The following is an 18,663-nucleotide window of genomic DNA, read 5'->3' on the forward strand; positions in this document are numbered from 1 at the left end:
CTAAAAATGTCTTTACTAGATCCTCTGACTTGGCAGAGCAGAGCAAAGCTGCAGTTTAATCTCTTCATTTAATCTAGTTCATTTTAATCTCTTTATAAACAATTCGTTTTTTATTTTTAGTGGAAGCTTTTATGTTTTATTGTTGTTCTTATTTATTTATTAAGGGCAAATATCACAATGAAACACTCTGATTTACATATACAAAGTTAACACATTGTTTTTTACTCAACAAAATTCTGTTGTAATAATTTTCAGTGTGAACAGGAATATAATGAGTTTATATACAAGTAAAAGACATTGACTGTCAGAAATAAACAAATCTTTCGCTCTTCATGAAGTAACACAAATAGTAATATAACTTAAGCCAAAATTTTTGCTTGCCCTACAAGAAGTGGCTATTTTCTAGACTCTCAAAGACAAGTATCATGTGTGAATATAGTATAAGAGTATCAAGACAATTTGTAACATTTATAAATAGTGAATTTAGGTAATAATTCAACAGTAATAGTATGCAACCATTACTAGATTTAGGTGCTCTCTTGTAATAAATTATTCCTCTAATTAACATGAAATATGACAGCAATTTCTGAGATTTACTTGCAGTAAAAGTCTAGCAAGAAATAGTGAACAGCGCATTTGGAAGGGGTCTTTTTACATAGCAAGGTCACAAGGTTAGAAATGTTTTGGAAAATGGCTGTACCTTATATGTTCATTATTTTCATATTTTTCAAATACATTTCATGCAAAGGTAGACAATGTGTATAGCAAGATTCATGCTTAGATGTATAGGGATTATTATGCAAATGTTTGTGGGTGGCTATTGGTCCAGTGGGCCAAACAGAAAGGAGGCACTTTTTCTTCTCCTCTTTAGGCAAAGTTAGATCATATTTCAAGTGACAAAAGACAACAGGTGCCAAGAGGTAGGGTTGGAAAGAACAACTGCCAAGATTCTTTGAATGATTCTAGTGAACTAAATTCTTTAAACCTCAATTTCTTCATTTAACAAATATTTATTGGGTGTGCCTGTTGTATGCTAGGCACTCTTCCAGGTATCCAGAATATATCGGCAGATATCCACTTTGCTAACTTTAGGCTTTTTCACTGGTTCATTTTCCTACATCTAATTAAAATGCATCATCAATGCTTCGCAGCTTTCACCACTAATGTACAAACTGAGATGTGTCTGTATGCCTCCCCTTTCCATTGATTTATTCATTAGACTTGCTTGTTCTTTCAAATGTTAGGAGCAGAGAACTTGTAAATTTCTGCATTTCCCAGTGTCAGATCACTTACAGAGACACACGGCAGGCTACTCCAGAGACCACATGAAACTGTCATTAAAGTGCTGACCCCTGTAGGGCAATATTTTTTGATAGATAAACTAGTTGTAAAATCAGACAATTTACAGATGTTAGTTTACATATCTAATTTGGGGAACTTTGAGAAAATCATGGATATATTTGGAATTGTACTTGTTCATAATACTTTGTCAGGAAGATGAGAAATAGAGAGTTCAAGGGAAGATAAATGAGGAGTTATTTCCAAATCCACTCAATAGGAAATCTTCACAAGATCATTGTTGGCTCCATAAAGGAAGACTTGGGCAGAAAGACACACTCTTGAAGGGCTAGAAAGTCTTACCATGAGCTGAAATAATATCATTGAGCCAGGATTTTTTAGTGAGGACAAAAAGAAACTGAGAAAGTAAGTAAGAATATATAATTTAGTATCTTTATGCAAGGGTTTCCTGGGTGCAGGCTTGAGGGATTTGACAGAAACATACACTGTAGCACTCACACTAAAAGCAACAGGTTTGAGAGGATGCAGTGAGTGGTGGTCCTGGGAAGTCAAATCACAGGAATCAGGTAGTGCTTCATGTGTCTAGAGACACCAGAAGAAAAAGAAAACCTCTCAAAACTCTACTATTAGTAAACTATAGAGAATTACTGGCAGTTGTTAGTGTCCTGAGAGAAGGCAACCATGAGAACCCAGAGCCATCAAAAGGCAGTGCTATTCTGGGAAATTTTCAGAAGCTGTAACTATCGTTCAAAAGCTCTTGCAATATAATTTCAAGTGAAAATGAAGGATGCACAACTTTATATATAATGCAATATTGAGAACTATGTAAGTTATCTATGTCCCTATATAGAAAACAAAGAAGAAGAATACATATTCTTCAATGAGCATTACTTAAATTTATAGTCATATAAAATGGTTTTTTTTGTAATTCAGTCCAATTACTGTCAAATTTTATATAATACGCACACCATTTCTGTTTTAAGTCCATCTTAACAGCCATTTGAAAGAGTTTTCTAGTGGAGAGACTTTTTTCTGAGTATCAAAGTGGGTTATAAAAATATTACTATAGGACTGAGTGACAATTACACCTTTGCTCTTTACTTTTGTATGGCTGAAGGGAGCAATGGGGGAAAAGAAGCACAACTACATCAAAGATATTTTAAGAATAGCTTATAATACTAGTTACAAAGACATAAGTTATTATGATTTGGGTCCCATTCTCTTGAAAACCCAAAGGAAGTTATGGGTTTTGTGACCCCATGGTCTCTTTGGGCAGAGTTGGAGATAGAAATCAGCCATAGGTGCTGAGGACTGTGGAGATGAGAAAATACCAGGAGAGAAATCAGTGATGTCATGCAGGCAGGATGTCAAAACTGAATCTCCTTCTAGGAGGATGTGTCAGAAGAGGAAGTAAGGGAAAACCTGTAGAATCACAATAGAATGATAAATACATGGAAAAAAGTTCCTAGAAACCTTTCCTTGAGGATGTGGAATGTGTTTTCTTTTCAGATTAGGGACTCTTCGATCTTTTCTTTAGAAGTGGTACCAGCCAATATGGACTGTGACATCCCCAGTTATTTTCCTTCTTTCTGTGCAGAGCTCAGCTTAAGTTGCTTGCTAACACTGTTTGCTGTTTTAATAAGGGGGCCCCTACACAGTTTGTGTCCTAGATGAAAGTGGAGGTGTGAAGGCTGACCACCAACAGGATTAGCCACAAAGTGTAAGAGCAGCAAGGTGCTATTCAGACAATGCCTGGGGTGGAAGGAGGTGAAAGGGAAGCTGATTGTGTCATCTATCCTTTTAGGAACCTGAGCAAGAAGACTGTCATGGACATGAAGAGTGTACCCTTGCATGGACTATCAGGACATATTTGAGTGCCTACAAAACTACATTAGGCAAATGATCTATCAATGGGTCAGTTTTAAACTGATGGTCACTATAAGGAAACACTAAATAAAATGAAATAAATAGTCAGCAATCAAAATAGCTTACATATATTAAAACAATTTAGTTCTCAAGCTCTAAATAATTAATAGCACAAAGTGACAAAATAAACTGAAATAAATATTAACTTTGTGTATGACAGATTATTTGTCAATACAAATAATCTAGATACTATGTTTATTTTAATTAATGTGGCAGTCAATAAGATAACAGTTATGGCACCCAAGGCCCAGCATTTCCACTCAGTAATTTATGTATTCAAACATATTTGCTGAACTCCTACAGGTTAATGTTCAGGCAGCCTGTCACCTTGACCATGGGCTTGTTCTGCTGAAACAGGCAGTATGCAGTCATGATGCCTTATTGACCTAATCACTAACCAGCCAGGGCTGAGGCAATTTCCTAATTAAGAAAAACAGTTGCTTTGTGAATTTCCTTGTGAAAGTCTATGCCCATCATTTGCATTTATGATAAAACAGGAACACAAAAATCTGAGTTGTTTCATCAACAAATGGAGGAATGAAAATGGCAACTCTGAATAATGAAATGTGGTCTCACTGTTGCCATCAAACATGTGCCACTGTCAAGATACCAGAAGTGAGAAGGAAGTACCATTCAGCTGCTTTCTCCTGCTTTCTAAAAGAATTGAAATACTTTTGTTTGTAATTTAATTTTATTTGGCTTATCTCTCAATTAAAGATAGAATATTATCCACCATCCTGTTAGAATTGCTTATCACTAAATTTAATTTTAATTTGTTGACCAGCTTCATTTTAACTCTCTGTTCTATCATAAAGCCTCTGATTTCCCTATGCCAATATATTTTCAATCTTCAACATTATTGAGCACTGAAAGCTTTATCCAGTTCTCTAACCCTGTACAATTTATCCTATCAGGTTACTGGAGCTTTTAAAATCTTTACATTCATGTCATGTTTTGACATTTATAGCAGGTACAGTAGAAATGAGCTTAAAATGAAACAAGTTATATACTAAGTATACAACCTCTTTCTGCCAAGGTTCTTATCTTTTTAATAAACCATAAAATTTATTGCCTATGCTACTTTTGTAGGAGAAAGCTTGACCTTGTTTCTTACTAAATATTATTAGCAGTTAAACTGTAACAAATGGGTTTCTTTTCTTTCTTATACTTTATTTTTAAAAATTCAGAAATGAAACTTTTTCCTACAAGCATTTAATGATCATTTCTGCTACTCTTTTGTTATTGTCAGAAAATATATTCTCAAGGCCATCTCTAAATTTTAGTTCACATAGAAGGCATTTTACTTCCCATAGCTATGGTGTAATTGTGTGAGCTCTCTGTACAATTGGAAGGACAAACAAAATTACAGACTTAAATTGAAAAATCTAGCTTTATTTTGAGATTAAAACAATGAAAACACACTGAGGTTGTAACTCAGACCAAACACACTTCTAAATACTTTAAATTTATTTTTATATAAATTAACACACAGCTTGCACCAGGTCATCCAGGAGTTAGGTGGTGGTGTCAGGAATTGAACATAGGTACCCTTGGCCCTGCCATCTTATGCTTATGCTGCAGTATTTTCAAATATTGTTTGAAATGTGAACTTTCCTATTCATGTAAAACACAAACTTACATAAATGAAAGACATAAAAATTAGTTATAATTTTTATTTTATTTTTATTTTTATTGTCGATCAAGTACAACTGTCACCATTTCTCCCCAACCTCTACCCCTACCCCAGCCATCCCTACCTCCCACCCTCAATCCTAACCGCCTTTGGCTTGGTCCATGTGTCCTTTATACATGTTCTTTAATGATCCTTCCCCCTTTTCCGTCCATTATCTCCTCCTATGTCCCCTCTGGTCACTGTCAGTTTGTTCTTATTTTCAATGTCTCTGGTTATATTCTGCTTGCTTGTTTATTTTGATGATTAGGTTTCACTTATAGGTGAGATCATATGGTATTTGTCTTTCACTGCCTGGCTTATTTCACTTAGCATAATGTTCTCCAGTTCCATCCAGGCTGTCATGAAGGATGGTAGAAGCTCCTTCTTTCTTTCTGCTTTGTGGTATTCCATTGTGTAAATATACCATAGTTTTTTGATCCAATCATTTATTGGTGGGCACATAGGTTGCTTATAGCACTTGGCTATTGTAAATTGTACTGCTATGAACATTGGGGTTCATAGGTTCTTTTGAATTTGTGTTTCAGGATTCTAGCCCCATCAGTGGAAATGCTGGGTCAAAAGGCAGCTCCATTTTTAGTTTTCTGAGGAAATTTCATACCTTTTTCCACAGTAGCTGCACCAGTCTGCATTCCCACCAATAGTATACTAAGGTTCCCTTTTCTCCATAGCCTCTGGCAGCACTTGTTGTTGATTTGTTTATGATGGCCATTCTGACTGGTGTGAAGTGGTATCTCACTGTGGTTTTAATTTGTATCTCTCTGATGGCTAGTGATGCTGAGCATTCTTTCATATGTCTCTGGGCCCTCTGTATGTCCTCCTTGGAGAAGTGTCTGTTCAGGTCCTTCCAGAAGAAAACCACAAAGCCCAGGGAACAAATCCACACCCACAAAAATATCTCCCCCATTCAATCTCAGTATCAACAGCAAATGAACTGGTATTAAAAAGGGTGCAAAGAGATTAAGGCTATTATAAGAAAGGAGAGTAATAAACTATAGCATAAATTCTAGTTACTTAATATGCACAAACTTGCTGGATAAGAAATGAATGTTATAAAGCTATGCAGGAAAGATAATATCACTAATCATGGAGAGACCACAGTGGATTTTGTCATGGTAGCCTCTAGAATTTACCACTGTTTTTTCTTTCTGGATCTGCCCTTGGTGATGTCAGATGTTGCCCCCATCTGGCCTTAGACAGCCTGCTCTGAGACTCCAACAGATCTACTGTCTATGTTATCACCTTCAGTTGTTAATTTAGTTACTTTGCACTCAGCAGTCCAGCTTAAGTCCCATATAGTGGGGCAGAATTCCTCCTGGAGTTGGGGCTATTGTTTCCCCTCAGGCTGCTGCTGCTTGAAGGGAAGTATTCTGCCTGAGCAGGATGGCTGCTGCAGTATGGGTGATGACTCAGCACCAGGATCCCAGTAGCCGGTCTCTCAGTTCTCTCCCACATGCCTCTGTCCCCAGTCTCTCCTCAAGTGTCTCTAGTCCATTCTGCCCTGCCCCCCTCCACCCTTTGCCAGGGATCTACGTCTGTGGCTGTCTCCTTCAGTTATAAATCTAGTCACTCTGTGCTCAGCAGTCAGGCTTAAGCACCACAGAGCTGGAGCAGAATTCCTTCTGGAGTTGGGGCTGTTGTTTTCCCTCAGGCTGCTGCCACTGAAAGGGGAATGGTCTGCCTGAGCAGATGGCTGCCATCATTTGAGGGATGACTCAGCGCTGGGATCCCAGAGGCTACTCTCTCAGTTCTCTCCTCAAGGATTCTGTCCTCCATCTCTCAGGCATCTCAGCCCACTCTGCTCCCACCCTTACTGCAGCCCAAGGTATATGACAGCAAATGAAAATTTGTGCATTGGCTGTTTAAATGGCTCTTGTGTCTCCAGATGTCCATGTCTAGCAGAGAGCAACCCTGTCAGTTTTTGCTGCTGGTTGTTATCTGTGTACTTTTTGGGCTCTGGTATTCTAGGTTGGTGATCTCAGCTTAGGGTTTAGACCACATTATTCTCAATGGGATCCAGCCTGCAGCTTAATTATCCCTCTGGTGCTGCTGCCTGTGGACGCCCACCCAGCCCTTTGGAGCCTCCACTACACTCCTTATCAAACAGGTTGTGCTGAAGCTAGTTCTTTTGTCTGTCCAAGGTTATAAGGATTCTCTGTCACTATTGTTCAGTTGTTTGTTCTGGGTAATTCCTCCACAATTTAGCTGTAATTCCAGATTGGTCCTGGGAGGAGGTTAGTGTGGCTTCCATTCACTCTTATGCCATCTTGCCTCTCACTTTAAAAATTAAAGATATAATCCGCATGACATTCAAAAGAATATTAAAAGCATGTAAATAACCTCACACCAGTCTACTTTATTCAACCATTTCATAAAAGTTTTGGAAACAGTTTGTGTTATTATATGGTGATTTTTTAAAGGTAAGTATATGGTTGACAATTTTGTACCTTTCTTGTGGAGATAATGTGTGAAGAATACATTTCCTGGTTATGTAAAATGATCTTTAGTTTGTAGAAATTTCTATAACTCCCTGAGTTAGTACACCACTTTTTTATTATTGATGTTATTTACACTTTAAAAATTAAACATTTCCTGGTGTTTGGAAGTATATACCTAGTATTGAAGTATATTGGAAAGACTTAAAAAGCAGATAAAAATATAAGAAATTTATTACATGATACTCTAAATGGGATGTGAGAGGGACTCCAAAGAGAAAAATAATTAATAGAAGTGTATAAATGCTATTTATTATTGTCACATTTTAAAACCAGGAAACTAATAACATGGATTTAACCATCCACTTAAAGAAATCCTCAGATTCCCTGTTAAGATCTAAAAGGTATTAAAAATGAAAAGGTAAACCTTTATTATTATGGATTGGATTGTGTCCCTTGAAAATTCATATGTTGAAGTCTAACCCACAGTGCATCAGAATGTGACACATTTGGAGATAGGGTCTTTGTAGAATTGTTCAAGTTAAAGTGAGGTCATTAGGGTGGTTCCTAATCCAATATTACTGGTGTCCTTATAAAAAGAGGAGATTTGGAGACAGACATGCATATACGAAGAACACTGTGTGAACATGAAAATGGCTGTAGGAGCTGAGCAGGGCTGTGAGTGAGGACAGGACATTGTGGACATTACTTATTCAGGGGGGGAGGCAGAAATTGAGGCCAACTCAATGGTATGTAACACACACATTTTGCAAAAGAATGCTGTTGTAAAATGGAAATAGACAAACCAAAACAAAAGTATCTAAATCAGTGAATATTCCAGTGTTTTTATGCTCACTCTTATTCACTGCTCTAACTTCTTATATTACAGAAAGGAGCTTGATTATATTTTTGTCACAGATTATGTTGCATTTAAAAGGAGTAATTTGTTTGCATATACATAAATCTGTGCAATTCACTTCTCAAGATTTTGTATATTAAGAATAATTCTAAGAAAATGTGAATTTAATGTGGTGCCTGTGATTTTTACTTTATTACATTGCTTAACTATAAAACATTAAATAATTTTTTTCTTTTAGGGAAAAATAATACTACAGCCAATATAATGTTGATCTTTTATACTTTCCCTGGAATAAATTTCTTTCACTTTTTTTTTATATCAGTTTTTTGAAATGACTGAGATGAGACTAAAAGGATAGGGATTCCATTGTACTTTGTTTGCTTTTCTTCTCTACTTCTTGTAATTTAAATATATTAAAATGATAGAAACAGAATAACTCATCAGGGGACTAAATTTTAGAAAACTGTCAGTATTACTCATAACTCTTGAAAAATATATATTAGTATAGAAAATTACAGTTTACTGCACTTTCAGACTGGAAACTAATTGTAACCAGACAGCCTTTGGTGGATATTTAGAAAACATTTTTATAAATTACTTCCATAAATATAATAATAGTAATTTAGGAGCCTTCTTCATTGCAAAAGCTCAGAGAAAGAAGTTAGATATGCATTAAAATTTCATTATTATCTAATGCCCCAGAATATATAAATTTGCTGTTAAATGCCATACAAAGTATTTGGAAAGTATAAACTTCAGTGGAAAAATGCCACTTAAACCACAGTCTATTCCCATTCTGGGAAAAGGCATTCAGCAAATGGCAAAAGGGCATTCAATAAAAACTTTATGGTACTATCTTCAGAATTTAATATCCTTTCCTGAATGAGAACTTTCCTCCAAGTACTGAAGCTGGTGATAGTTGTCATGGTGTCTGATTCATTGTTCATAGAAATGTCATGCACAGTTTTAATGACACCTGGGAAGACTTGCTCCCACAACTGCCAGTGATCAGCCTTTTCTAGAGGCCGTCTGGGTCTCCAGCCTGTACCAGTGCCTCATGCTGTGTGAAACAACTACTCAGTATGCACAGTTGTTGAGCTTGACCTTTTCATCTTCTAATGTTCAAATTAACAGAAGGTAGAGTGGCTGAGACACCTCACTGATGAAATCTTTGTTCTTGATTCTTAATTCAGAATATGGTGGTAATTACAGTTTTTAACTTAAGCACAATCCATTTGAAAAGTTCTGTAATTGCTAAATCATAATAATCATGTATGATGGCTGAAAGGGAGGAGTTCAGGAAATATACTTTTCTGTTTTAAGGGATTTTTACTTCATCCATTTCAAAGCTTGCCTCTTAAAAGCAATATGCAACCAGTATTCTGAATATGCATTTTTAAGAGGTTGTCTGGCATCCACTTATTTGGAAATAATAAAGAGCTTCTATTTCATCACCTCCTGCAGTACAATAGTGTGTGCATCAGTCTTTGGGAATTACTGGCAATCAGTAGCAGGATATTTGAAAATTATTTGAGATTGGTTAGACATTGGCTTAAAAAAGATGAAAAATAGTAATGTATTTATTTTTATTTATCAAAAATATATGAATGATGATGCACATTTAATAGACTTTGTGCTGTTTGAAGATTATTTCCCCTCTGCAGAAATGACACTGCCATAGCTTCGTCACTTTAAAGACACTGGTGTGCAGTCTAGCTTCCTGAATACAGCTTTCAACTCTGGGCACTCAACCTACTGTTCTCTTCACTGACTGTAAACTGAGCTTGTGTTTGAATGTTTCATCAGTTTAACCCTTTATATCACGTTGGAAAATACATTCAAAGGTTTAAAATTACATGTTTATGTTAAAAGCTTTGAAAGGATTTTAACGACTAATATTTAAATATCAACGTTCAAGAGGTTATTCTTCTTTTTCAAATATATTTTATTGGTTATGCTATTACAGTTGTCCCATTTTCACCCCTTCACCCCCCTCCATCTTGCACACCCACTGCCACCGACACTCCCCCCCTATAGTTCATGTCCATGGGTCATACATTGTCAGGGAGCTTTACCGCAGCCCCCCGCCCCCCCCCCCCCCCCGGCCGTCTGCCACGGATGAAGAATAAGTTTACCAAGACATGATCTGCTTGGGGAGGAAAGGTGGCCAATCTCTCAAAGGAGAGGGGCCCCGAGCCTTTTCCTCTATGGGCTTTTATTAGGTTCATTAGCACAGGAATACAGATAAAGCTCATCAATCATTGTCAGGCAGTAAGGCTTAAACAATACATAACTAATAGAGAACTTTGAGGGCATATTCTGAGTTAGGGTCAGTTAGTTAAAGGGCTATAAAACCTTGGGCACCAGACTCATCTCAGGTCTGGACCCTTATCTTTTAAGCTGAGGGTACAAATTAAGTAGGTTTCACAGGAATGTATGTATTTTTGTTAGGCCTGATTCCCCGGGGAATCTGCCCCTCCCAGCACAGGACCGCACTGCCCTCTGTTATTGCTTCAGGCTTAAGTCAGGCAAGGGAAGTAAGGCAGCCAAGAGATTAGGAGACTTCCTGCAGACAGAATGAGGACTCAAGCTATGTCAAAGCCGAGAGGTGAGGGTCCATCACCCCCTTTTTCTATAGTCCCCCGAGTCCTTCCCTGTGGGCTTATTCCTGATGATCAATGCCTGTCTTAGGTTGATCCTCCCTGGAGGAATCTTATCCATCATTGGCTAACTGGTGAAGCTCGGGGCCAAGCAGGGTGAAGTGGGCAGAGGTGTGGCACCTCTGCCAGGGAGATAAGCTTTGTCTCCTTCGTGGCTTATGGTCCCAACTCTGACTCAGCCTTAACCATGGTGGGTTACAGCTTCTGAAACCAGGCAGGGCGGTTCCCAACAATACATATGAGTTCTTTGGCTTCTACATTTCCTATACTATTCTTACCTTCTCCCTGTCTATTTTCTACCTACCATTTTTGCTACTTATTCTCTGTACCTTTCCCACCTGTCTCCCCCTAGTACTCCCCTGTTGAAAACCCTCCATGTGATCTCCATTTTTGTGGTTCTGTTCTTATTCTAGTTGTTGGCTTAGTTTGCTTTTGTTTTTGTTTTAGGTGTGGAGGTTAATAACTGTGAGTTTGCTGTCATTTTTACTGTTCCTATTTTTGATCTTCTTTTTCTTAGATAAATCCCTTTAACATTTCATATAATAAGGGCTTGGTGATGATGAATTCCTTTAACTTGACCTTATCTGAGAAGCACTTTACCTGCCCTTCCATTCTAAATGATAGCTTTGATGGATAGAGCAATCTTGTATGTAGGTTCTTGGCTTTCATGACTTTGACTACTTCTTTCCAGCCCCTTCTTGCCTGTAAGGTCTCTTTGGAGAAATCAGCTGACAGTCTTATGGGAACTCCTTTGTAGGTAACTGTGTTCTTATCCCTTGCTGCTCCTAAGATTCTCTCCTTCTGCTTAATCTTAGGTAATGTAATTATGATGTGCCTTGGTGTGTTCCTCCTTGGGTCCAGCTTCTTTGGGACTCTCTGAGCTTCCTAGACTTCCTGGAAGTCTATTTTCTTTGCTGGACTGGGGAAGTTCTCCTTCATTATTTGTTCAAATCAGTTTTCAATATTTTGTTCTTCCTCTTCTCCTTCTGGCACCCTTATGATTCGGATGTTGGAATGTTTCAAGATGTCCTGGAGGTTCCTAAGCCTCTCCTCATTTTTCCAAGTTCTTGTTTCTTCATTCTTTTCTGGTTGGCTGTTTCTTTCTTCCTTCTGGTCCACACCATCGATTTGAGTCCAATTTTCCTTCCCATCACTATTGGTTCCCTGTACATTTTCCTTTGTTACTCTTAGCATAGCCTTCATTTTTTCATGTAGTTTGTGACCATATTCAACCAATTCTGTGAGCATCCTGATTTCCAGTGTTTTGAACTGTGTATCTGATAGGTTGGCTATCTGTTCACTGCTTAGTTGTATTTTTTCTGGAGCTTTGATCTGTTCTTTCATTTGGGCCATTTTTTTTTTTTTTTTTGTCTTGGTGAACCTGTTACATAAAGGGGCAGAACCTCAGGTATTCATCAGGGTAGGGTAATGCTGGTAGCTGTGCTGTGATGCTGTATGTGGGGGAGGGGTCCAAAAGGGAGCAATGGTGCTTGCTCCATGCTCTGGTGGTTTTCAGTCACTCCCTCTGCTACCCACAATCAAATTGGGCCCTTCTGGTGTTGATTCCCAGGTGGGTGGGTTTGTGTACATTCTAGGACCCTGTGGGTCTCTCCAAGGAACTCTCACATGAGGCTGGGAGTTTCTCCGGCTGGCACCTCAACCCCCACAGGTGTTTTCAATCAGTGGTTTGAGGCTTTATTTCCCTGTGCTGGAACTCTGGGTTGCACAGTCTGTCTACCTGGTCCATGGTCCACCAGCTGCTGCCTCTCTGGCCAGCTGCAGCTTTCCCCACCCTGCTGCACAATCTGCCACCTCACTGGGTCCATCAGCTGCCACCTTGCCACATGTCCTTTCTGCCCAGCTGCCCATCTCTGCCCTCTTACTTGTCTGGATGAATGTTTCTTCTTTATCTCCTTGGTTGTCAGACTTCCATACAGTTCAATTTTCTCTCAGTTCTGGTTGTTTTTTGTTTTTAAATTGTTCCTGTCCTTCTTTTGGTTGTGTGAGGAGGCACAGTGTGTCTACCTATGCCTCCATCTTGACCAGAAGTCCCAATAAAGAGCTCAAGAAGTTATTCTTAAGTGGAAAGGGAACTTCACAGTTGCATATAACAACATTCTCAAGTAAAGAAGATTGAATTTTGAGTTTCATAATAGACTCTGAGAAAACACAATGTCGTGTATGTATAAGTTTGCTTCCCTTAATATCCTGAAGTGATTAAATTAGAATATTTAAATTGTCTAATAAGCACTTTTAAAATTTTATTTATTTATTTTTTCTTAGAGAGAGGGGAAAGCAGGAAGAAAGTGAGGGAGAGAAACATCAATGTGTGGTTGCCTCTCATGTACCCCCTACTGAGGAACCCAGACATTTGCTCCAACCAGGAACTGGTGACTCTTTGTTTTGCAAGTCAGTGCTCAATCCACTGAACTACACAAGCCAGGGTAGAATAGTCCAGTTAAGTATTAATAAGCAATGACTACAACTAAAAAATATAAAGCAATAGAAAATCTTCTGGGCCTATTAGCATGGTAATACTTGCAACAGGTCTTACTAAAAAAAAACCTATAGATTTTGAAAATATTAAGTAGCCAGTATAGGTGAGAGACAATGGTAGCCTAGAAGTTCAATGTTATTATGGGGATAAATAAGACCCTTATGTCCATGGGTCTGGACTCGAGCACTTTTGTAGACATTAAGTTTCATCAGTCATGTCTGAGAAATGAATGAGATCATGGTGGGAGCTATTGGGTGATAGAAATGTAGAGATCCCAGGAAAGAAACCAGAAATAATCCAATATTTATTGATTAACAAGAGACAGGGGGACTGGCAAATTAGAGAAGAACTAGATGAGGTGGAGAAGAAGTGAGGAAGCAAGAAAAGAGAGGCTTTCTTTTCTAGAAATAAAGATGAGGGGGCTTTTTAAGTGCTGCTGAAAGATGAAGTAAAATTAGGCCTGAGGAGTAACTACAACATTTGGTGATAGAATAGGTAGTACATCTGAGAAAGGTGTTTTTAAGTGTTCTGTCTTGATAAGTGAGCATCTTTTCCTGAATTTTATTTTCTCTATGAAAATAAGTCTTAACTAAGTCTGCTAAGAAAATGAAAAGAGATAGCATATTTTGAAGTTATAAGATACTAACACATGTTTGAAATGTTACTTTTGGAGATGGAAAGAGAAAAATTATTAAGAAGACCCGTTCCACTTGCTGGTCAATATTGAGGAACTAGCTGTGTTTCTGATGGTGAAATTATTACACTATTGAGGTAGTTGTATTATTTATTTGTTTATTTATTCATTTATTTGTATTACCTATATTACTTGGGGATAGGAAAACAGACAATGTTGGTGTTTATTTGGGAAGATAAGAGAGTAAAGGAGCAGGGGAGTTTCAGTTTTGTAAAAGGCAAAAGATTTATATGATCTGAAGGGAAACTGGAGTATATGGGAGGTGCAGTTCTGATAAGACAGTGACTGAAATGGCTGATCCAATATTCAAAGCTGGAGGAAAAGGAAATTAAAGGAAAGAGTGTGATTATATTTTGTGTAAGAGACAACTTCTAAACTGAAAATACAGATAATTTTGAGACTAATGGAAGGACTTAAATTAAAAAGGGCAGACCAAATATATTTGTTTATCTACATTCTTTTTGAGATACCATGAAAATGACAGTAACATAAATTTTAATGAATCTACAAAGGCAGAAAGAACCTGGGGGATCTCTTTCTTAAAGCTCTGTTTTAGGTACATTTACACAATGGAATTCTACGCAGCAGAGAGAAAGAAGGAGCTTATACCCTTTGCAATGGCATGGATGGAACTGGACAGCATTATGCTAAGTGAAATAAGCCAGGCAGTGAGGGACAAATACCATATGATCTCACCTTTAACTGGAACATAATCAACAAAAGAAAAAAGCAAACAAAATATAACCAGAGACACTGAAATTAAGAACATTGTAACAATAACCACAGGGGAGTGGGGAGGGGATAATGGGGAGAGAGATCTATAGGAGCCACTATAAAGGACACAAGGACAAAATCAAGGGGGAGGGTTGAGGTGGGGGAGGGAGGTGGGACTGGTTGGGGTGGGGTGGAGGGAAGGGGAGAAAATGCAGACAATTGTAACTGAATAAAAATAAATAAATAAAAAATTTTAAAAGCTCTCTTTTATTTTATGCACTGAGTAATTGGTGTTGGAAAATACATTTCTTGGGTAATTTAGAGGCCCACAAACTCTTGACGAGTTATGATGTTTTGGAAAATGGTGATGAGAAATTTCAAGTTAATGTAAGATGCTCAGGTTAGCAACAGACCTAAATATCTAAATATTAACATATGGGGAAATATTTAGAAATCACTATACAATATGCTTACAGAAAAATGAGTTGGTATATCTGCATGTTAGCTGCCATTACATAAATAAGAAAGAGTGTAACTCACAAACAAGATAGAAATGAAGAAACAAGGAGATAGATAGTGAGGAAGGGAAACTTTTTCAGGTGATGGATATTAGCAACTCTTATGAACTCCTTAATGCTAATTTTAAATGCACATACTTGTTTCTGAGCCAAACACAAATAGCTGACTAAACGTTAAATACTGGTACTTGTTTTTGGAACAAACTATTGGAATGAGAAAGCTGTGTGGGAAGCTTACCAGGTCCAATAATCCTGAAAACAACACTGACAGTGATAAAGTATTGCCCAGTCTGACTGTTTTCCTTACAGTGCTTATTTGTCTCCATTCAAATCCCTAACAATAAGGAGGACTGAAAGCAGTAAATGTATTTATGGATGGTTCTTTCAAGCACCCTCTCTGGAATTTATTGTCAAGAAAAATAGCTTAATAAAAGGAAAAGAAGCAGAAAAAGATTGAGGAAGAAAGATATAATATAAAAAGAAATCCTAAAAGATTAATAAACTGTTGAATCCAGAGATTTAACTGCACCTTTCAAATTAGACTTTAAGTCATTGGCAAACAGAAGTGACCATCTATTCTATAGCATATTGCTTTAACATATAATTGGCACAAACTCTTTTTTTATATGGTGTTTATGGTATCAGATTTTATTAATCATCTCACATCTTAATTGTATTTTCTCAGCCTGAAAAGGTCTTCAAAAGTTGTATCTTTCATTATTTAATTTAATTTTTATTCTTTTCACTTTCTTATATTTTAATATCAATGGAGATGGTTTATTCTGTTATATGTATATTATAAATATTTACATTATTGTACTAGCACTTTATGAAAGGGAATACAAAATAAAACACAAAGTTTTGCATATGACATGTTGCCCTATACTAGTAATTGGCATTTGTAAAACTTGAGTCCTTTGTCCTCAAATACTGTAGTTTTTGTGGAGAACACTTCCTATGGTAGATTTGCTGCCTGCATCCACAGTTTAAAATCATTATTTATCCTTATATTCTCATTATTTATTCCTCAAACATATACAGAGAATGTACTACGTGTGAGGAACTGAGCTGGGAAATCAAAGTTAAATAAGACAGAGTTCCCTGTCCTCAGAAAAGTTAAGGAGTGCATGTTTGTCAGAATAGTGAAGTTTTGCAAGAGGAGTCTGGAGCCATAGGAGAACCTTATGATGCCAGGGCCAGACAAATTGTGGTGTAGACCACCTCTGGTTGGTATGTCTAGTATAATACTTTTGCAGGCAACCTTTTCCCCTACTTACTTCAATGTCCAGTGCACCATCCTTAGTCTCCTAGGTAAAACCTCATTTTTGATAAGGACTAGATATCATTCATAAATTACTTTAGACAATTGATATCAATGTTAGTTTCTTTGAGAACACTACTTTTCAAGCCAAATCTCTAATTGTAGAAATTTAATAATTCATCACCATTGGACAAATGTTGGTCATCTAGAACAGATAGGGAAGGTTTAGGCAGCTTTAGGGTAGCTTCTGTCAACTGAGCCAGATAGGGGCTGGCAAGTATCTTATCTCCTGCCTCTTACCTAGTTCTTAAACAAATTTCTATACCAAGTTCTGACTTATTGCTTGCCAGGCTTCCAATTAGTTTTTGATCTAATAAAAGGAGAAACACACACAAAATGTGGTTTCAATAACATGGAAAAATGGGTCCAAAGACCAGTGACTCCATACTTCAGTAATTCAAACTAATTTTTTAAGAATTATAAAGACAAGGCAAGGGAAGATGGCAGAGGTGTGAATGGAAGTCACATTGAATGACTCCCAGGACCAATCTGGAATTACAACTCAATTGTGGAGAGATTGCCCAGAACAAACAACTGAGCAATAGCCAGAGAGAAGCATATACCTTCGGACACACAGAAGAACCAGCTTCAGCACAACCTGTCTGGTTAGGAGTGCTATAGAGACTCAAGAGGGCTGGTTGGGCTCCCACAGGTGGCAGGGCCAGCAGGATAATGAAGTAGCCGGTTGGGTCCTCCAGAGAATATTGGGGCCTAAACCCTAACTTAGGATCCCCAGCCTAGAGCATCAGAGACCAAAAGTACACAGATAACAACCAGTGGCAAAAAAACCCAAAGGGTCACCCTCTGCCAGGGATGGACAGCTGGAGAAACAAGGGCCATTACAAGGGCTGACACAAATTTTCATTTGAAGCCACTTACCTTGGGCTCTGGCAAAGATGAGGACGGAGTGGGATGGAGACTCTTGAGGAGAGACAGGATACAGAATCCTTGGGGAGAGAACTGAGAGAGAGTAGCCACCAGGATCTAGTGCTGAGCCAACCCCCACAGGCAGCAACCATCCAGCTCAGGCAGACCACTCCCCTCCCAGGAGGGGTTTGGCCCTGACCTACGGTGCTTAAACCTGACTGCTGAGTGCAGAGTGACCAGATTAACAATTGAAGGAGACAGCCAGTGACAGCAGATCACTGGAAGTATCGAACAGGCTGCCCAAGATCAGACAAGGCCAACATCTGACATTACCAGAGGCAGATCCAGAAAGGAAAAAACAGTGGAAAATATGAGAGGCTACTGAGATGAAAGCCACTGTGGTCTCCTTCATGATTTGCCATATTTTCTTTCCTGCATAGCTTTATAACATTCATTTCTTGTCCAGCGAGTTTGTATATAATGTCACTAGATTTTATACTACTGTGTATTTCAGTTCACATATTTTGCCCCTCCCTTCTCTTAGCCCATTTTACCTTCCTCTTTCCTCACAATATTTTCATTTCAAATTTGGTTTTCTCTCTAGCTACAACTTGTTTCCATTCCACACTCTTACTATTTCTCCCCCACCCAGACACTCAAAAAGAATTTTCTTGTCAAGAGTCATTTCACATCCTTTTGCCCAGCTCTCAAAATACCTGTGTTCTCTCTATGCCTTTAACAAACTTTGCTAGTTGGTTGTGGGTAGGGTAGTTGTTATGTCATTTTGTCAAGGTTATCTCTAGAGCTTCACTAATTCTGTATTTCAAATATCAAATTGTACGGGACCCCTTCCCTACTCTTTCTTTCATCTCAAATTTTAATTTTGCCATTTTAGCCTGTTTTTTTATCTTTTTCTTTTTTGTCTTTCTTCTATTTCTCTTTCATCCTGCCCTTTTATTGTTCTTTATTCTCCATTTTTTCTTCTCCTTTATATGCCAAATTTTAATTTTTCCCTCACTTAGTCTGGTTTTTGTTCCTCACTCTTAGTATTCCCTCTCCTTCTATCATTTCAAAATCACTTCCCATTCCTCTAAACATCTCCTAGACCTTTCCTTGTTTCTTTTTTCTCTCTCATTCCCTTACCATCTATATTAATTTTAGCTTGTTTGTTGTTGATAATACT

The sequence above is a fragment of the Desmodus rotundus genome, chromosome 8 (assembly GCF_022682495.2).
Source record: "Desmodus rotundus isolate HL8 chromosome 8, HLdesRot8A.1, whole genome shotgun sequence".
Taxonomy (NCBI): domain Eukaryota; kingdom Metazoa; phylum Chordata; class Mammalia; order Chiroptera; family Phyllostomidae; genus Desmodus; species Desmodus rotundus.